This window comes from Aethalodelphis obliquidens, unplaced genomic scaffold (genome assembly GCF_003676395.1).
Source record: "Aethalodelphis obliquidens isolate GAN/ISIS:26980383/991018 unplaced genomic scaffold, ASM367639v1 scaffold76, whole genome shotgun sequence".
Lineage (NCBI taxonomy): Eukaryota > Metazoa > Chordata > Mammalia > Artiodactyla > Delphinidae > Aethalodelphis > Aethalodelphis obliquidens.
Window position 1 is genome coordinate 1,954,670 of NW_020838020.1, and position 22,328 is coordinate 1,976,997.

The window sequence follows — 22,328 nt, forward strand, 5'->3', positions numbered from 1 at the left end:
TCCCTATCCCACCCTTCCAGGCGATCACAAAGCACCGAGCCGATATCCCTGTGCCATGCGGCTGCTTCCCACTAGCTATCTACCTTACGTTTGTTAGTGTGTATATGTCCATGACTCTCTCTCGCCCTGTCACAGCTCACCCTTCCCCCTCCCCATATCCTCAAGTCTGTTCTCCAGTAGGTCTGCGTCTTTATTCCTGTCTTACCCCTAGGTTCTTCATGACATTTTTTTTCCTTAAATTCCATATATATGTGTTAGCATATGGTATTTGTCTTTTTCTTTCTGACTTACTTCACTCTGTATGACAGACTCTAGGTCTATCCACCTCATTACAAATAGCTCAATTTCGTTTCTTTTTATGGCTGAGTAATATTCCATTGTATATATGTGCCACATCTTCTTTATCCATTCATCCGGTGATGGGCACTTAGGTTGGTAAACTGTATATATTTTTAACCAAACTGATGACTATTCTAAAATGTCTATATTATTTCTTTACAGAGGGAAAGTATAATATGTAGTGAAGAATAGATCTTTCTGGAACAGAACTCAATGCTTAGCTGACATTTCTTTATAGTACTAGTCCTACATGGACAATTCTATTCACTTTATATGATCATCCATACTCTAATGACTTCCATATATATTGCTTCAATTTAGAGACTTCTTATCATGTCTCTAGGACTTTCTGCTGTACAATTCAAGGCACTTCAAATATAGCATGCTCAAAATTTATCTCATGTTCCCTCATCCTTCATCAGTCAAGGTGAGACTTCTATAGCCTTTATCTCAGTGGCTGGCACATCCAATGACCAAATTATTTAGACCCGAAAACCTGGACTTTCCTCATTTCCACAAAACTCAAGCAATAATTATTGCCTATTCCACTTGTTAGTTTCTGTGAAATACATTCTTTCATCTTTACCTATATTATCTCTGCTAATTTTACACATGTATGATACAGATTATTGTAGTTGTTAGTCAACTGGTCCTTTCATCTTCAATTTTAACTCTTTGAACTTCATCCTCAGCTAAAATAATAGTTTTAACGTTTTCATTTACTCCCCATCATATACAGGGTAAAGCTAAAACTCCTTAGTCTAATAAATAAGGTTCTTGTTTTTATGGCCCTTACCCACTGATGCAGCATCAGTTCTAGTCACTTCCATCTTCATGTTCTACACTACAGCAGCTACTCAATCATGACCTATTATTTCTGGCATATGCCTCTGTTCTCATTGCTTTCTCTGCTAGGAACATTTTCTTTCTGCTCATTTTCATCTCCTAATTTTCCAATTTGCAATTTCTTGAAGCTTTCTGTGGCTCTTCCTAGTGTTTCATTACCGATTGATTAGGTACTTAGTTCTGTACTGCCACTGTAGCTGTTTATACCTTCATAGAGAAATTTTATTTTAAATAAATGCTTAACTAAAATTTTCACTGTTTTTAGATGTTCCATAAGTTTCTTCCAGAACTCTGAGACTCACCAAGTGATGTGCTTCCATCATCATCAGAGAGAAATACAAAATGTAATAATCTTCGGCTTTGAAGAAAATCTCCACATGTCATTGGACTCTGGATACCTTACAACTTGACTGATCAGACAGGCTCCCTGATACTTCATAATATCTATCTTCCACATATTAGGGCTATAGCATGCCAGCTAAGTCTTGCTTATCTGGCTATATCAGCATATTATCAATATACTGGATTAATATCATGCTCTTCAATAAGTCCAAAGGATCAAAATCTTCTAAAACTATATTATGACAATATGTTGGAGAATTAGCATAGCCCTGGGACAAAACTGCACATGAATATTTTCTATTTTATATGAATCTGACCTGTTTATAAATATATTTTCTGATTGGAGAAGAAAACATCTTAAAATCAGTGACCAATACTATGCACCTGAAGCCATAGTAATCAGCTCTGACAAAGTTGCCATATCCAGCATGACAGCTGAGACCATTGTCCCTATTTGGTTAATCTGGTAGTAGTTTGTGACCATCCACAAAGACCTCTTTAAGTTCTACAAGGCTGTACTGCTGAAGTACATGAAAATATATTGGATACTACTACCCTGTCATTTTTTTAGATCCTTAAAAATGACACTAATTTCCACCATCTACCTGAAGTTCATGTACACATTGTTTTTTTAAAGTAGCATTTTGACCATGTGGAATGAATAGTATCAGAGGTTTCCACTTGTCCTTTCTTATTAATATGGCAAGAGTTTATAATTTAAGAACATTATAAATCTGGACCCAATGTGGTGGTCGCAACAACAACCAAAGAGGTCAACTCCAATTATATATTTGGAGTTCAGGGACATGACCACTATCTACCATAGACTTTGTCCAGGAATTCATTTGTCACCATGTTGTCAGATGTCAGATGCACATTCTAACAGGATAGGACACAATGATGCTTGGGTTTCTAAATATCAACCTTATACAAGATCAGATATCCTACAGTCCTTAAAATGTCTGTGTATTGCCCTTTATCCAATGTGCAGATAGTGAAGCAAATAACATGGTGTTTTAGTTATTTCTTGCTATGTAACAAATTATCTCAAAACTCAGAGGACAAAACAATAAATATTTATAATCCTCACTTTTTGTGTTAGTAATTCGGGAATGTCTAGACTGAAGAGATCTGGCTCAGAGCCACTCATTAGGTTGCAGTCAAGATGTCTTCTGGAGCTGTGGTAATCCAAAAGCTTGATGTGGGAAGGAGGCTTACTCACACAGCTGGTAAGTTGGTGCTGGTAGTTCACAGAAGTCACCCATTTGTTTCCATACAGGGATCTCAATAGGTTGCTTAAGTTTCATCAGAACATGACAGCATTCTTGTCCCAGTACAAGTGATCTAAGAGCAAGACAGAGTTCTGATTCTTTTCATGACTCAGATTTGTAAGTCATGCACCATCAATTCTACATTCTATTCATTAGAAATGGGTCACAAGATTCAGTTTACAATCAAGGTTAGAATAATTAAGTTCCAGCTTTTGAAGGAGGAATGACATAAGTATTTGTGAACATAATTTAAATCTCCAATAGTTCTTTTAATGAGAAGTTATTTACACTTCTCCATGATTGAAAATACACTCTCTCCAATACCTCCAATATTCTCATTCTTTTAAACTACAAATTTGAAATTTGACATCTTATCATCTAAAATGGGTCCAGGTGCAAGAGTAAAAGCTCTTCAGAATTAGTTTCTCAAGTACTGTATAATTCCTCAGATAAGATGATTTGCAACTTAAAGAAGAAAGTTATGTCTCCTCTAACTCCAACATACAGTAGTGTGCAGGCATAAGATAATTGCTATTGACAATCATTTCAAAATAATGGAAAAACATAGGAGACAAACAGAAGTTCATATCAACCTTGAAATCTAGCATGGCACATATGGACCATTCCTTGATTGGGATACAAGGCCTTGACATGTTTTTTCATGGCTCTTGGTTTTACCCTCTGAGCCCTTTTAGTAAATCTTCCTTGTGCATTAAAGATAGGCTGTGTTTTTCTCAACATATTTTATGTCCATAGAAATGTTGAAGTTCAAACATCTTGTTTTTTTGTTTGTGTATTATGTGTTTGTACTCTTTCTTTTTCCCTGTCATTTCTGTTCATCTAGCTAGTATTTCTGCCTATATTATATTAAAATGTGTGGGTCTTCTATGAATCTTACTGGAGTTCAATAAATTAAGCAAAATCCATAGGTACAATTTTTTTAAAGCTATTTCCTTATCTTCTTTGGACTTACATTGAAGCTGCTGAAATAAAACATTTTTAAGTACGTCCTTAAATAGGAATATCCTGTTTTTGACTTTTTCTTCTTCTAATGCAGTGCCTTAGTTTTTTTTTTTTTCCCCCTATGGCTTTATAACTAAATTTTACCATCACATTCTTAGCTTTATCTTTAGACCATATTTTCCTGATAGTGTTCTGAATTTGATCTCTACCTGGAAGATGCTGTTTAATTGTAGCATTGTTGATCTTCTGAAGAGGCTTGGAAGTTCCATTCCACACAACCCCTTCAGGGCACTCCTAAGAAGAGTCACATGAGTGATTCTGTATAAACAAGTGGTAGAGGGGAATAAAAGCTCAACTTCTATTTCATAAGAGTTGGAATATTATGTGGGAGTAAACAAAGTAGAAATTGCAGCTGCACTGAATCCTCACACAGAAGTAGCCTTGAAAGACTTAGGTGAGGAAAAAAATTCTCTCAATGAGCAGAGTTTTGACCAATGCATGTTGTTGTGCACTTTATGCTGAAGGACAAGTGAACAGAGGTTAGACCCTTAGGCAGTGGAATCATGTGCATGAGCACATGCCATTATGATATGTTAACACTCACCAGAGAGCAGCCATCACTGAAGAGACATTAAACAACAACGTTAACAAAATCACTTTGTTGATATCAGCTAGTCTAAGTTATCCATTATCACAGTTTTAGCATGATGGGTACTTTATGAATTGGCTTCTGTACCAGGAACAGAAGTCATCCATAGATACTATGATATGGACACCCACTTACCAAAGTTGATCTAGTTTGCCACTGTCAAATATTCAGGTCCTGAGGAAGCTATTTATTGCAAGGGTCCTGTCTATATAAATGATATGAGTTCTCCAAAGCTGAATGTCTGCATTATTCTACCAGTCCAATCTCTTGATTCCTTGAAAAACTACCACCCAGGACAGTAAGAAAAATTTGCTCACCAAGCCACCTGCCTGGAAGCAGGGCCTCTACTGACCCTAGGAAAACAACAAAGGTTAAGTACTGCAGCTTATTGGAGCACCTTGATGATCCCACATTCAGGGTGGAAGGTCAGAGAATTCCCTAGAGGAGAAACAAGAACAGGGTCCCATACAAATCACAGTCTGGGCTTGGGCTGTATGCAGGTGTTACTGTGGGTCCTGCCTGGCCTCAGCTTAGATAATTTTGAGTAGGCACATTCAGTGTCTGGCATGCACGAGGGATCAAGTCTGGTCTCTGAATATCTTGTCCTGATGGTACTGCTGCCTGGGCAGTTCCCAGAGACTGGCGAGGACATACAAAATATTGAGGAGAGCTCTCAAGCTGAGGGACCCAATGTCCCTTGTCTAGGCCTAAGGACACTATTGCTCCCAAGCCTCGGTCATTTTCTGAGCAGTTTAGGTACTGAGCTGAGTAACACCTGGCCTTCCACATGGCCTACTGTACTGAGGACTGATATGAGTCCACAGCCATAGTGAGATAGAAGAAGAGGTAGCAGACACTGAGGGTTCTATATCCTTCAGAGATCAAAGTGAAGCCAAATTACTGAGGCATCTCTACCAGACTCTGATCAAATCATAGAAAAAAACAATTCATGTGTTGCAACATTTAGAAACACATCATGGTCAAAAGATTTGTCAAATTTACAGAGACGGCTATGCCAGCAACCAGGACACTGACGCTCAGTGGGGGTCCTGACCGGATTCATAAGACTTGCATCTGATACATCTCTTGGGAGAAAAATCTCTTTGGCATTCCTCCACAATGTCACTGACTGTCCTTTGTTGTGAGTTACTGCTTCAAGGATACATGCATGAATAGTGTCCTCCAACAACCTTTGAGGACAAGGATAGTATTTTTACTTACTTTTCCATGCATTTCTTTCATTCTTTTTAAAAATATATATGTACTAAAACCTGAAAATCCTGATTTCTTATAGAGAACAACATGGTGCCTCAGAAGCCCTTCATACTTTTCCTCCTTTTTCCTTGCCAAGGGAAAACAAAACAAAATAAAACAAAACAAAACTTCTTCTCTGTGTATAACACTCAGAGAATATGCTTCTCCACTCTTGCCCTTGTACCCTGTGTGTAAAAGCTTTCCCTAATTTAAACTCAAGCCCCTACCAACACCACATACAGCAAGCTCTCCTGTAACCTCTCGATTTTTCGATTAAAATAGTTTTTCCTTCTGTGATTATTGTCAAAATTCTAGATAGCAATAACAAAGATCATCAACAATAGAAATATAAGTATTACTAGTTTTTCTGTATTACAGGACTTGTTATAAATGCATTTAATTGTCACATCACCACAACAATCTTGTGAAGTAGATACTATACCTAAGAGTATATCTAATTTACTGATTATGTAAAATGAGGAATAAGGAGGTTGAACAACTTCACTGTCATTATTTTATCTCACTTTTTTTGTTTGCTTTTCAACAATATATTTATCAGTATACTCTATTCCCTCATTCTACATCTGGTTTGTCATTGAGGGAGTTGAAATATCACCTTATGATTGCCAGTGTTTTCTTCTCCAGTATGTTGATTTGGCTGCTGATATCCTGCAAGATGTAAACAGAAGCTTGGTTTCATCTCTCAAAGAGCTAACACTCTAATTTGAATAGTAACTGTTGTATGAAAAAAAATAACATAACTTTAATATAAGTTGGAGAAAATCATTTCGCAAATTATAACCTTATTTTATTCATTTGTGGAAACAGCAGGAACAAAGAGGAAGTAAAAACTAAGTTCTATATTTTTAATTTTATTTAACTTTTATCATGATCCTATGACATTGAGTTTTATATATCAATAAAGGAGAACCTAAATAAAGTAACATGCCAATAAGAATTAATTGACAAAGCAGTATTTCCATCTAGCAAAGTTTGACATCAAAATGTATATTTTTTTCTACTATAATATGCAACATGGAGACAAAGACAGATAATTATATTGTATGTATAACCTTATATATATGTAATAAGATATTTAAAAAACTGATACATTATGCTATTGTGAAAACCAATCACTGTGAATCTTTCAGCCTGCTGAATGTTACCAAAAATATTTTAGAGTATGCAGTAAAATTTTGTGTTTACACAGATAAATTTGGGTGTCTAAATAACCTGCATGTTTTTTGTTTGTTTGTTTTAAACATCTTTACTGGACTATAATTCCTTTACAGTGGTGTGTTACTTTCTGCTTTACAACAAAGTGAATCAGTTATACATTATATATATATATATCCCCATATCTCTTCCCTTTTGCATCTCCCTGCCTCTCACCCTCCCTGTCTCACCCCTCTGGTGGTCACAAAACACCAAGCTGATCTCCCTGTGCTATGCGGCTTCTCCCCACTAGCTATCTATTTTACTTTTGGTAGTGTATATATGTCCATGCCATTCTCTCACTTCATCCCAGTTTACCCTTCCCCGTCCCCATATCCTCAAGTCCATTCTCTACTAGGTCTGTGTCTTTATTTCCATCTTGCCCCTAGGTTCTTCCTGACTTTTTTTTTTTTTTTTACATTCCATATATATGTGTAGCATATGGTATTTGCTTTTCTCTTTCTGACTTACTTCACTCTATATGACAGACTCTAGGTCCATCCACCTCACTACAAATAATTCAATTTCGTTTCTTTATATGGCTGAGTAATATTCCATTGTATATATGTGCCACATCTTCTTTATCCATTCTTCTGTTGATTGACACTTAGGTTGCTTCCATGTCCTGGTTATTGTAAATAGAGCTGAAGTGAACATTTAGGTACAAGACTCTTTTTGAATTATGGTTTTCTCAGGGTATAGGTCCAGTAGTGGGATTGCTGGGTCATATGGTAGTCTTATTTTTAGTTTTGTAAGGAACCTCCCTACTGTTTCCCACAGTGACTATACCAATTTACATTCCCACCAACAGTGCACGAATGTTCCCTTTTCTCCACACCCTCTCCAGCATTTATTGTTTGTAGATTTTTTGATAATGGCCATTCTGACTGGTGTGAGATGATATCTCATTGAAGTTTTGATTTGCATTTCTCTAATGATTGATGATGTTGGCATTCTTTCATGTGTTTTTTGGCAATCTGTATATCTTCTTTGGAGAAATGTAATTTAGGTCTTCTGCCCATTTTTGGATTGGGTTGTTTGCTTTTTTGATACTGAGCTGCATGAGCTGCTTGTAAATTCTGGAGATTAATCCTTGTTTCATTTGCAAATGTCTTCTCCCATTGTGAGGGTTGTCTTTTCATCTTGTTTATGGTTTCCTTTGCTGTGCAAAAGCTAGTAAGTTTCATTAGGTCCCATTTGCTTATTTTTGTTTGTATTTCCATTTCTCTAGGAGGTGGGTCAAAAAGGATCTTGCTGTGATTTATGTCATAGAGTGTTCTGCCTATATTTTCATTTGTGAGTTTCATAGTGTCTGGCTTAACATTAATGTCTTTAATCCATTTTGAGTTCATTTTTGTCTATGGTGTTAGGGAGTGTTCTAATTTCATTCTTTTACATGTAGCTGTCCAGTTTTCCCAGAACCACATATTGAAGAGGATGTCTTTCCTACACTGTATATTCCTATCTCATTATCAAAGATAAGGTGAGCATATGTGTGTGGGTTTATCTCTGGGCTTTCTATCCTGTTCCAATGATCTATATTTCTGTTTTTGTGCAAGTACCATAGTGTCTTGATTATTGTAGCTCTGCATCTTAGTCTGAAGTCAGGGAGCCTGATTCCTCCAGCTCCATTTTTCTTTCTGAAGATTGCTTTGGCTGTTCGGGGTCTTTTGTGTTTCCATACAAATTGTGAAATATTTAGTTCTAGTTTTGTGAAAAATGCCAGTGGTAGTTTGATAGGGATTGCATTGAATCTATAAATTTCTTGGGGTAGTATAATCATTTTAACAATGTTAATTCTTCCAATCCAAGAACATGGTATATCTCTCCATCTACTTGTATCATCTTTAATTTCTTTCATCAGTGCATTATAATTTTCTGCATACTGATCTTTTGTCTCCTTAGGTAGGTTTATTCCTAGGTATTTTATTCTTTTTGTTGCAATGATAAATGGGAGTGTTTTCTTAATTTCACTTTCAGATTTTCATCATTGCTGTATAGGAAGGCAAGAGATTTCTGTGCATTAATTTTATATCCTACTACTTTACCACATTCATTGATTAGCTGTAGTAGTTTTCTGGTAGCATCTTTATTATGTCATCTGCAAACAGTGACGGTTTTACTTCTTCTTTTCCAATTTGGATTCCTTTTATTTCTTTTTCTTCTCTGATTGCTGTGGCTAAAACTTCCAAAACTATGTTGTATATTAGTGGTGAGAGTGGGCAGCCTTGTCTTTTTCCTGATCTTAGTGGAAATGGTCTCAGTTTCTCACCATTGAGGACAATGTTGGATGTGGGTTTGTCATATATGGCCTTTAGTATGTTGAGGAAAGTTCCCTCTATGCCTACTTTCTGAAGGATTATTATCATAAATGGTGTTGAATTTTGTCCAAAGCTTTCTCTGTATCTATTGCGATGATCATATAGGTTTTCTCCTTCAATTTGTTAATATGGCATATCCCATTGATTGATTTGCGTATATTGAAGAATCCTTGTATTCCTGGGATAAACCCCACTTAATCATGCTGTATGATTCTTTTAATGCACTGTTGGAATCTGTTTGCTAGTATTTTGTTGAGGATTTTTGCAACTATGTTCTTCAGGGATATTGGCCTGTAGTTTTCTTTTTTTGTGCCATCTTTGTCTGGTTTTGGTATCAGGGTGCTGGTGGCCTTGTAGAATGAGTTTGGGAGTGTTCCCCCCTCTGCTATATTTTGGAAGAGTTTGAGAAGAATAGGTGTTAGCTCTCCTCTAAATGTTTGAGAATTCACCTGTGAAGCCATCTGGTCCTGGGCTTTTGTTTGTTGGAAGATGTTTAATCACAGTTTCAATTTCAGTGCTTGTGACTGGTCTGCTCATATTTTCTATTTCTTCCTGGTTCAGTCTCAGAAGGTTGTGCATTTCTAAGAATTTGTTCATTTCTTCCAGGTTTTCCAATTTATTGGCATATAGTTGCATGTAGTAATCTCTCATGATCCTTTGTATTTCTGCAGTGTCAGTTGTTATTTCTCCTTTTTTATCTCTAGTTCTATTGATTTGAATCTTCTCCGTTTGTTTCTGATGAGACTGGCTAATGGTTTATCAATTTTGTTTATCTTCTCAAAGAACCACCTTTTAGTTTTATTGATCTTTGCTATCATTTCCTTTTTCATTTACTTCTGCTCTGAACTTTATGATTTCTTTCCTTCTGCTAACTTTGGAAATTTTTAAGCAATCTGAAATTGCTTTAGGTGTAAGGTTAGGTTGTTTATGTGAGATGTTTCTTGTTTCTTAAGGTAGGATGGTATTGCTATAAACTTCCCTCTTTGAACTGCCTTTGCTGCATCCCATAGGTTTTGGGTCGCATGTTTTCATTGTCATTTGTTTCTAGGTATTTTTTCTTTGATTTCTACAGTGATCTCTTGGTTATTAAGTAGTGTAATGCTTAGCATCAATGTGTTTGTATTTTTTACAGATATTTTCCTGTAATTGATATCTAGGTTCATAGCATTATGGTCAGAAAAATTACTTGATACGATTTCATATTTCTTACATTTACCAAGGCTTGATTTGTGACCCAAGATATTATCTATCCTGGAGGATATTCCATGACCACTTGAGAAGAATGTGTATTCTGTTGTTTTTGGATGGAATGTCCTATAAATATCAATTAAGTCCATCTTGTTTAAGGTATCATTTAAAGCTTGTGTTTCCTTATTTATTTTCATTTTGCATGATCTGTCCGTTGGTGAAAGTGGGTAGTTAAAGTCCCCTACTATGTTTATGTTACTGTCGATTTCCCCTTTTATGACTGTTAGTATTTGCCTTATTTCCTGAGGTGCTGCGATGTTGGATCCATAAATATTTACATTTGTTATATCTTCTTCTTGGATTGATCCCTTGATCATTATGTAATGTCCTTCTTTGTCTCTTGTAAGTCTTTTTGTTAAGTCTGTTTTGTCTTATATGAGAACTGCTACTACAGCTTTGTTTTGATTTCCATTTGCATGGAATATCTTTTTCCATCCCCTCACTTTCAGTCTGTATACGTCCCTAAGTCTGAAGTGGGTCTCTTGTAAACAGCATATATACTGGTCTTGTTTTTGTATCCATTCAGCCAGTCTATGTCTTTCGTTTGGAGCCTTTAATCCGTTTATATTTAAGGTAATTGTCTATATGTATGGTCCCATTACCATTTTCTTAATTGTTTTGTGTTTGTTCTTTTAGGTCTTTTCCTTCTCTTGTATTTCCTGCCTATAGAAGTTCCCGTAGCATTTGTTGTAAAGCAGGTTTGGTGGTTCTGAATTCTCTTAATTTTACTTGTCTGTAAAGGTTTTAATTTCGCCATCAAATCTGAATGAGATCCTTGCTGGGTAGAGTAATCTTAGTTGTAGGTTATTCTCCTTCATCACTTTAAATATGTCCTGCCAGTCCCTTCTGGCTTGCAGAGGTTTCTACTGAAAGATAAGCTGTTACCTTATGAGGATTCCCTTGTGTGTTATTTGTTTTTTTTTTTCCCTTGCTGCTTTTAATATTTTTTTTCTTTTTATTTAATTTTTCATAGTTTGATTAATATGTGTCTTGATGTGTTTCTCCTTGGATTTATACTGTATGGGACGCTCTGTGCTTTCTGCACAAGATTAACTATTTCCTTTCCCATATTAAGGAAGTTTTCAACTATAATCTCTTGAAATATTTTCTCAGTCCTTTTCTTTTTCTCTTCTTCTGGAACCCCTATAAAATCCAATATTGTTGTGTTTAATGTTGCCCCAGAGGTCTCTAAGTCTGTCCTCAATTATTTTCATTATATTTTCTTTATTCTGCTCCTCCGTAGTTATTTCCATTATTTTATCTTCCAGGTCCCTTATCCGTTCTTTGGCTTCAGTTATTCTGCTATTGTTCCCTTCTAGAGAATTTTTAATTTCATTTATTGTGTTGTTCATTACTGTTTGTTTGCTCTTTAGTTCTTCCAGGTCATTGTTAAACATTTCTTGTATGTTCTCCATTCTATTTCCAAGATTTTGGATCATCTTTACTATCATTATTCTGAATTCTTTTTCAGGTAGACTGCCTATTTCCTCTTCATTTGTTAGATTGGGTGGGTTTTTGCCTTGCTCCTTCATCTGCTGTGTATTTCCTTGTCTTCTCAATTGGCTTAACTTACTGTGTTTGGGGTCTCCTTTTCACAAGCTGCAGGTTCATAGTTCCTGTTGTTTTTGGTGTCTGTCCCCAGTGGGTAAGGTTGGTTCAATGGGTTATGTAGGCTTCCTGGTGGAGGTGCCTGTGTTCTGGTGGATAAGGCTGGATCTTGTCTTTCTGTTGGGCAGGTCCACATCTGGTCATGTGTTTTGGGGTGTCTGTGGCCTTATTATGATTTTAGGCAGCCTCTCTGCTAATGGATGGGGTTGTGTTCCTGTCTTGGTAGTTGTTTGGCATAGGGTGGCCAGCACTGTAGCTTGCTTGTTGTTGAGTGGAGCTGGGTCTTGACATTGAGATGGAGATCTCAGGGACATTTTCACCATTTGATATTATGTGGAGCTGGGAGGTCTCTTGTGTATCAGTGTCCTGAACTTGGATCTCCCACCTCAGTGGCACAGCCCTGATGCTTGGCTGGAGCACCAAGAGCCTGTCATCCACACGTCTCAGAATAAAAGGGAGAAAAAAAAGAAAGAAAGAAAGAATAAGATAAAATAAAATAAAATAAACTACAATAAAATAATGTTATTAAAATGAAAAATAAAAATAATTATTAAAATTTTTTAAGTAATAAAAAAAGAAGGAAAGAAAGAAGAGAACAACCAAACCATAAAAAACAGATCTTCAAATGATAACAAGTGCTAAAAGCTATACCAAAAAAAAAAAAAAGACAGACAGAACCCTAAGACAAATCGTAAAAGCAAAGCTATACAGACAAAATCACACACAGAAGCATACACATACACACTCACAAAAGGAGAAAAAGGGAAAAAATATATATATATATATATAGTTGCTCCCAAAGTCCACCTCCTCAATTTGGGATGATTCTTTGTCTATTCTGGTATTCCACAGATGCAGGGTACATCAGGTTGATTGGTGAGATTTTATCCTCTGCTTCTGATGCTGTTGAGAGAGATTTCCCTTTCTCTTATTTGTTCGCACAGCTCCTGGGATTCAGCTTTGGATTTGGCCCGCCTCTGCATGTAGGTGGCCTGAGGGCGTCTGTTCTTCGCTCAGACAGGACGGGGTTAAAGGAGCCGCTTCTTTGGGGGCTCTGGCTCACTCAGGCCAGGGGAAGTGATTGTTACAGTGTGCGGGGCAAGCCTGCAGCAGCAGAGGCGGGAGTGACGTTGCAACAGCCTGAGGCACACCGTGTGGTCTCCCGGGGAATTTATCCCTGGATCACAGGACTCTGGCAGTGTCAGGCTGCACAGTCTTCTGGGAGGGGAAGTGTGGAGAGTGACCTGTGTTTGCACAGAGTCTTCTTGGTGGTTGCAGCAGCAACATTATCATCTCATGCCCATCTCTGGGGTCCACCCTCATAGTCACGGCTCATGCCCATCTCTGGAGCTCCTGTAAGCTCTTAATCCCCTCTCCTTGTGCACCAGGAAACAAAGAGACAAGAAAAAATCTCTTGCCTCTTCGGCAGCTCCAGACATTTTCCCAGACTCCCTCCTGGCTAGCCGTGGTGCACTAGCCCCCTTCAGGCTGTGTTCATGCCGCCAACTCTAGTCCTCTCCCTGGGCTCAGACCTCTGAAGCCAGAGCCTGAACTCCGAGCCCCCACCCATCCCAGCAGGTGAGCAGACAAGTCACTGGGGCTGGTGAGTGCTGGTGGGCACCGATCCTCTGTGCGGAAATCTCTCCATTTTGCCCTGTGCACCCCTGTTGTTGTGCTGTCCTCTATGGCTCCGAAACTCCCCCTCTCCACCACCCACAGTCTCTGCCCGCGAAGGGGCTTCCTGGTGTGTGGAAACCTTTCCTCCTTCACAGCTCCCTCCCACTGGTGCAGGTCCCGTCCCTATTCTTTTGTCTCTGTTTTTTTTTCTTTCTTTTGCCCTACCCAGGCATGTGGGGGAGTTTCTTGCCTTTTGGGAGGTCTGAGGTCTTCTGCCAGCATTCAGTATGTGTTCTGTAGGAGTTGTTCCACATGTAGATGTATTTCTGATGTATCTGTGGGGAGGAAGGTGATCTCCACGTTTTACTCTTCCGCCATCTTGAAGCTCCTCTTCTAAACTGCTTGTTATAATAAAACAGCTGCTTTCTATCTAAGTCATAGCCAATATATTCAACTTTAATTTTGGTTTTTTCATTCATAAAATTGGAATATGCCACTCTTTTAGCCATTCAGCTCCATTTGGCTGATAGTATCTAGAACCAAACCTGTTCAGTTTGCTCCTCTAGCAGTGAATTATCAAGGCTATTATCAATATGATAATAAGGCTATTATCATACTGCTGGTTTCTAAGTTACATATATGTTCTTTCAAAGCTTAATAGAAAGCTTTAGTAATTGTGACAATGTGGGTTTAATAATGTATAATAACTCTCAGAAAACATATAGACCAATGAGTCAGAATACATAGTCCAGAAATATACCCATACTTAAAGGTTGATTGAAGTTTGACAAAAGTGCCCAGGTAATTCATTGGGAAGGAGTGTGCCAGTATTTTAAAAGACTGTGCTAAATATTAGATATCCACCTTTTAAGGTTTGAAGTTCATTATTTTAACACTTGCTGCCTCCTACCATTAGTGCTTTTCTCCTTTTTCTCTGACTGATATCCTGATCTTTCATGGATATACTTAAGCGGTACTTAGTCAAAGCTTTTATCCCTACTCATCTGGAGATGCTGCCTTAATGTTAAGACCATTTTTCCTTTGTCCTTCTTTCAGTACTCATTACAATGGATTTCACAATTTCACATGTTCTTTTCTTGCCTGTTAGATTGAATACATGCCAAGGGCAAAGAGTATGACTTACTCTCCTTTGACTTTTTCTTAATGCCTATCACATTGCTGACACATAATAGTGTTCCATAAATATCTATTGAATAATTAAACACAAAGACTTATTTAAAGGCCTTTTATGTGTAACTATACAGCTATTTTGTAAAGCCTGTAAGGGAAATGAATGAGCAAAGACACATTCAAGATTTTTACTAGCCTTTTAAAGGTAGTGGGACACTATATATTAAATCATCTCACTGAACAGAGAGAGAATACAGGTTTCAAGAGTTAAATTTAGTATTATGTATTAGAAGGATCAGATCATGAATGAATTTTGAAAATTTTCTCTCTGGCTATGATGAAAGAAAATTTTCACTTAGAATATTTATATGTATTTAAAATTCATTTGATATTTATGTTAAACAAGTTACAAATATAATTTGATAGACTAAGTAGTAAATTTTCAACATACTATAATGATGTAAAATGTGAACTATATTGAAAAAACCTCTGAATGATGACATAGTTGTTTTAATCAAAATACCGAAAGCTGAATACATTCAAACAAATCAGATGACAGCAGAGTTTGATTATTAAGGAGCAAACTATTCAAAATTTTAAAACACCCAGAAGGGTAAAAATGTATACATTAAAAAGTGTTTGAAAGAGAAAATACAAACTTTAACTCTTTTATTTATTCATTAAACATTTTTAAGAATAACTACTATTTGCCACTTGGACTAAGCATTGGTGATAAATTATGAAAGAGTCTGAAATACACCTTGTCCTTGTAAGGATAAAGCTTTGTTAAGAAAATAAACAAGCATGTTATCAAAAATCACTCAAGTATATTTTCAGCAGTAAATGTTGATTTTGAATTATGCAACCACCACATCCTTAAAATGAAGTTTTACCTTAGGATATAGAACATAGAAGCAAACACTAGAAGTCATTTAATAACACCTTCACATTTATACATTTAAATAAATTTTCTAGAGACCCAAATTTCATTGGTATAAATATTGTAAATAAAGACATTGTTTTGTTTTGCTTTGTTTTTAATAATATACTTTTTTCCTAGTGTAACATATTTTCTAATCAGGTGAAGAAAAACAATCTCTGTATATGGCACTTGCTTTTCTACTCCATTAACTGCTATAGTTATTCTTAGTGTGAGTGTATAACTCACACCAATCCATATGTTCATGTCATACATTTAATATTTCTTCCCCCAAACAGATTGCTTTTAAAAATGTTATATATCTTGGGAACTCTGTCATTTATCATCTCTAACAATCAAGAAATATGAGTTTCAATTTTCTACTTCTCTGCTTCTCACCAACATTTATTAGCTATCATGGTAGTATAGAAAAGCTCAATAAATTTAATTTCAAAAAATAAATACATAAGAATAATTGTGAGACACATGCAATATCCTTGAACACAGGTACATTAACTCATTTTGAATTAAGTCCTTTCATTTAGCTAATATTCATTTATAGCACATGCCTAGTTTTTTTGGTTTTGTTTGTTTGTTTTTTTAATAAATATCAGGCATGTTTTAGTGGAAAAAAAAATTCTTGCCTCCATTGGAGTTTATGTCCTAATGGTGATAAAAATTATTAAGTATTTAATATACATTTTCACAGTTTTTCATCCTCCTAGATTTTTATTGTTTTTTGTTTTAAATGTATTTTCAACTGGAACTAAATTTGTAAATTAATTTGGGGAATGCTTACAGTGTTATGCTGTAATGGGCAATCCCACTACAAAAAAAACCTTGTTTTTGTCTCTGTATATTTCCTTAAAAATTGTCTCCTCCATACTTAATAAGGCTGCATAGATGATTGGGAAAATCATTTGGGTCTTTTTCAACCAGCTCAGTAATCTAACACATTTTGTTACTTAGCTCTCACTTTTCTTTCTTCTTAGTAGCTATTTCAAAACTTCTCTGCAATTCTAAAACTTCCCATCTGATCTATCTTTTATATCACACACAAAACAGAAGCCGTCAGGTAAGGACTCCTTCAATACCTTTCCACCCAGAAAATAACTTACCTATACAGCACTTGTATTTTTAGATTTCCCATCTTTTACTGTTGAAAAAAACCTGATTTGGCTCATTGCTAAGGATAAAAGTTCTAATATCCACGATTATTTCATCAGGACTTTCAATGAGAAAAAGTCTATTATTCATGATCTCTCCTTTTTGAACCTCTCATTTCTACTAGATTATCTTCATTATATTTATCTCTTCCCCATCACAGTCAAACTTTCTTAAGAGTTGGGTAAAGCTGATTCCTATTCTTAATCAACTCTTCAAACTATGACAATTTGGCATCAACTTGTACACTACACTGAAATCCTTCTTGCAAAAGTCACCTACTAGCTCTGTTTTGCTAAATAAAACCATGCATGATGGCTAGGAAGGTAATCAACACCACACACTGCAGGACTAGTTTTAGGGCATTTGAAAAAGGTAGTGGAAAGATTGAAAATAAATGGATATTTCAGTTTTTGAGAGTAACAGACAGAAGTGTGATTTATTTTTTTGCTTTTACTTTTTTAACTTTTTAAAAAATTTGTTTGTTGTATGACAATATATACTTTGGCACATCCAGCGTAATGGAATAAAGAGTTAATAGATTCTTCTTTTTAGCAGTAGGTAAAAATAAACTTAATTACACTGTACACCCAGATTTTTTCAAGATCTTTAAAACAAAGCTCAACACATTTCCAATATGTGTTGTTTGTTAGCACAGTGACTTATAGCAGCCTCTTCTCTGGAGTCATTCTCTTCTACCTTAAGAGACATGTTTTTGGTTTCTAATAAAATTATTCTCTATATATTATCACTGATCTTTATAGAGTAGCTGAGATTTATTATTTAGGGCAGGGAAAACTAAAATGAACCATGAATTATATTCAAAGAGGGAAAGTCCTATAGAATGAGCTGTATAATAGTCACAAAGCATTTGAGCCAACTGGTGCCCGAATTCTTAGTTGGGGGGATGGAAGTGCTAATCATAGTACAAACAGACATTGAATTCAATTAATATGTGACTTGCAAATATTCTCTCAGTCTATATTTGTACATCACTCTCTTAACAATGTCTTTTGCAGAAGAAAAGTTTTAATAAGCACAATCTGTCATATTTTTCTTTCATGACTCTGCTTTTGGTACCATATCAAAGAACTCTGCCTAATCCAGGCCATGAATATTTTCTTCCATATTTTCTTCTGCAAATTTAAAACTTCTGTGAGTTTTAAATTTTTATATGATACATTTTATTTTAATTTTGTAAGATGTGAGAATGAGGTTGAAGTTTTTTTGCTTTTGTGTTTTGTTTATTTTTGTTTTTTGTTTTTGCTTATAAATGTTCAAATTGCCAGCATCATTTGTCAAAAAGATCATTCTTTCGTCATTGCATTACACCTCTGTCAAAAATCAATTGGCCATGTTGTGTAATTATATTTTTCTGGAATCTACTTTTTCCATTGTTCTATGTTTCACTCTTTTCACAAATAGCACATGTATTGAATTTTGTAGTTTCAGAATAAGCCTTAAAATCAGAGAGTGTGATTACTGCATTCTTATTTTTCAAAATTAGTTTGGTTATTCTAGTACTTTTGCCTTTACATATACATTTAGAATAATCTTGTCTATATCTACACAAAAATCCTGCTGGCATTTTAATTAGAAGTAGTAAATTTGAAAATTAATTTGGGGAAGCTCTGCAATATTGTTTCCAGTCCATGAATACAGTATAAATTTCATTTATTTCAGTCTTCGTTGATTATTTTCATTAGTATTTTATAGTTTTCAGCATATAGAATCTGTTTGTACTTGATACATTTATACCTTATTATTTCTTGTTTTAGAGCTATTGTTAGTGAATTAAAAAAAATTAAGTTTCTAATTGTATTCTGCTCCATTATACAAATGAGATTGTTTTTTTTTTCTTTTTTTTTTTATAACAAAGTGAATCAGTTATACATATACATATGTTCCCATATCTCTTCCCTCTTGCGTCTCCCTCCCTCCCACCCTCCCTATCCCACCCCTCCAGGCTGTCACAAAGCACCGAGCCAATATCCCTGTGCCATGCGGCTGCTTCCCACTAGCTATCTACCTTACTACGTTTGTTAGTGTGTATATGTCCATGACTCTCTCTCGCCCCATCACAGCTCAGCCTTCCCCCTCCCCATAACCTCAAGTCCGTTCTCTAGGAGGTCTGCGTCTTTATTCCTGCCTTACCCCTAGGTTCTTCATGACATTTTTTTTTTCTTAAATTCCATATATATGTGTAAGCATATGGTATTTGTCTTTTTCTTTCTGACTTACTTCACTGTGTATGACAGACTCTAGGTCTATCCACCTCATTACAAATAGCTCAATTTCGTTTCTTTTTATGGCTGAGTAATATTCCATTGTATATATGTGCCACATCTTCTTTATCCATTCATCCGATGATGGGCACTTAGGTTGTTTCCATCTCTGGGCTATTGTAAATAGAGCTGCAATGAACATTTTGGTACATGACTCTTTTTGAATTTCGGTTTTCTCAGGGTATATGCCCAGTAGTGGGATTGCTGGGTCATATGCTGGTTCTATTTGTAGTTTTTTAAGGAACCTCCATACTGTTCTCCATAGTGGCTGAACCAATTCACATTCCCACCAGCAGTGCAAGAGGGTTCCCTTTTCTCCACACCCTCTCCAGCATTTATTGTTTCTAGACTTTTTGATGATGGCCATTCTGACTGGTGTGAGATGATATCTCATTGTAGTTTTGATTTGCATTTCTCTAATGATTAATGATGTTGAGCATTCTTTCATGTGTTTGTTGGCAGTCTGTATATCTTCTTTGGAGAAATGTCTATTTAGGTCTTCTGCCCATTTTTGGATTGGGTTGTTTGTTTCTTTGTTATTGAGCTGCATGAGCTGCTTGTAAATTTTGGAGATTAATCCTTTGTCGGTTGCTTCATTTGCAAATATTTTCTCCCATTCTGAGGGTTGTCTTTTGGTCTTGTTTATGGTTTCCTTTGCTGTGCAAAAGCTTTGAAGTTTCATTAGATCCCATTTGTTTATTTTTGTTTTTATTTCCATTACTCTAGGAGGTGGGTCAGAATGAATCTTGCTGTGATTTATGTCATAGAGTGTTCTGCCTATGTTTTCCTCTAAGAGTTTGATAGTTTCTGGCCTTATATTTAGGTCTTTAATCCATTTTGAGCTTATTTTTGTGTATGGTGTTAGGGAGTGATCTAATCTCATACTTTTACATGTACCTGTCCAGTTTTCCCAGCACCACTTATTGAAGAGGCTGTCCTTTCTCCACTGTACATTCCTGCCACCTTTATCAAAGATAAGGTGTCCATAGGTGCATGGGTTTATCTCTGGGCTTTCTATCCTGTTCCATTGATCTATATTTCTGTTTTTGTGCCAGTACCATACCGTCTTGATAACTGTAGCTTTGTAGTATAGTCTAGGTCAGGGAGCCTGATTCCTCCAGTTCCTTTTTTTGTTCTCAAGATTGCTTTGGCTATTCGGGGTCTTTTGTGTTTCCATACAAATTGCAAAATATTTTGTTCTAGTTCTGTGAAAAATGCCAGTGGTAGTTTGATAGGGATTGCATTGAATCTATAGATTGCTTTGGGTAGTAGAGTCATTTTCACAACGTTGATTCTTCCAATCCACGAACATGGTATATCTCTCCATCTATTTGTATCATCTTTAATTTCTTTCATCAGTGTCTTATAATTTTCTGCATACAGGTCTTTTGTCTCCTTAGGTAGGTTTATTCCTAGATATTTTATTCTTTTTGTTGCAATGGTAAATGGGAGTGTTTTCTTGATTTCACTTTCAGATTTTTCATCATTAGTATATAGGAATGCCAGAGATTTCTGTGCATTAATTTTGTACCCTGCCACTTTACCAAATTCATTGATTAGCTCTAGTAGTTTTCTGGTAGCATCTTTAGGATTCTCTATGTATAGGATCATGTCATCTGCAAACAGTGACAGCTTTACTTCTTCTTTTCCGATTTGGATTCCTTTTATTTCCTTCTCTTCTCTGATTGCTGTGGCTAAAACTTCCAAAACTATGTTGAATAAGAGTGGTGAGAGTGGGCACCCTTGTCTTGTTCCTGATCTTAGTGGAAATGCTTTCAGTTTTTCACCATTGAGGATGATGTTTGCTGTGGGCTTGTCATATATGGCCTTTATTATGTTGAGGAAATTTCCCTCTATGCCTACTTTCTGCAGGGTTTTTATCATAAATGGGTGTTGAATTTTGTCAAAAGCTTTCTCTGCATCTATTGAGATGATCATATGATTTTTCTCCTTCAATTTGTTAATATGGTTTATCACATTGATAGATTTGCGTATATTGAAGAATCCTTGCCTTCCTGGAATAAACCCCACTTGATCATGGTGTATGATCCTTTTAATGTGCTGTTGGATTCTGTTTGCTAGTATTTTGTTGAGGATTTTTGCATCTATGTTCATCAGTGATATTGGTCTGTAGTTTTCTTTCTTTGTGACATCCTTGCCTGGTTTTGGTATCAAGGTGATGGTGGCCTCGTAGAAGGAGTTTGGGAGTGTTCCTCCCTCTGCTATATTTTGGAACAATTTGAGAAGGATAGGTGTTAGCTCTTCTCTAAATGTTTGATAGAATTCGCCTGTGAAGCCATCTGGTCCTGGGCTTTTCTTTGTTGGAAGATTTTTAATCACAGTTTCAATTTCATTTCTTGTGATTGGTCTGTTCATATTTTCTATTTCTTCCTGATTCAGTCTTGGCAGGTTGTGCATTTCTAAGAATTTGTCCATTTCTTCCAGATTGTCCATTTTATTGGCATAGAGTTGCTTGTAGTAATCTCTCATGATCTCTTTTATTTCTGCAGTGTCAGTTGTTACCTCTCCTTTTTCATTTCTAATTCTATTGATTTGAGTCTTCTCCCTTTTTTTCTTGATGAGTCTGGCTAGTGGTTTATCTATTTTGTTTATCTTCTCAAAGAACCAGCTTTTAGTTTTATTGATCTTTGCTATTGTTTCCTTCATTTCTTTTTTATTTATTTCTGATCTGATTTTTATGATTTCTTTCCTTCTGCTAACTTTGGGGTTTTTTTGTTCTTCTTTCTCTAATTGCTTGAGGTGCAAGGTTAGGTTGTTTATTCGAGATGTTTCCTGCTTCTTAAGGTGGGCTTGTATGGCTATAAACTTCCCCCTTAGAACTGCTTTTGCTGCATCCCACAGGTTTTGGGTCGTTTGTCTCCATTGTCATTTGTTTCTAGGTATTTTTTGAATTCCTCTTTGATTTCTTCAGTGATCACTTCATTATTAAGTAGTGTATTGTTTAGCCTCCATGTGTTTGTATTTTTTAGAGATCTTTTCCTGTAATTGATATCTAGTCTCATGGCGTTGTGGTCAGAAAAGATACTTGATACAATTTCAATTTTCTTAAATTTACCAAGGCTTGATTTGTGACCCAAGATATGACCTATCCTGGAGAATGTTCCATGAGCCCTTGAGAAAAATGTGTATTCTGTT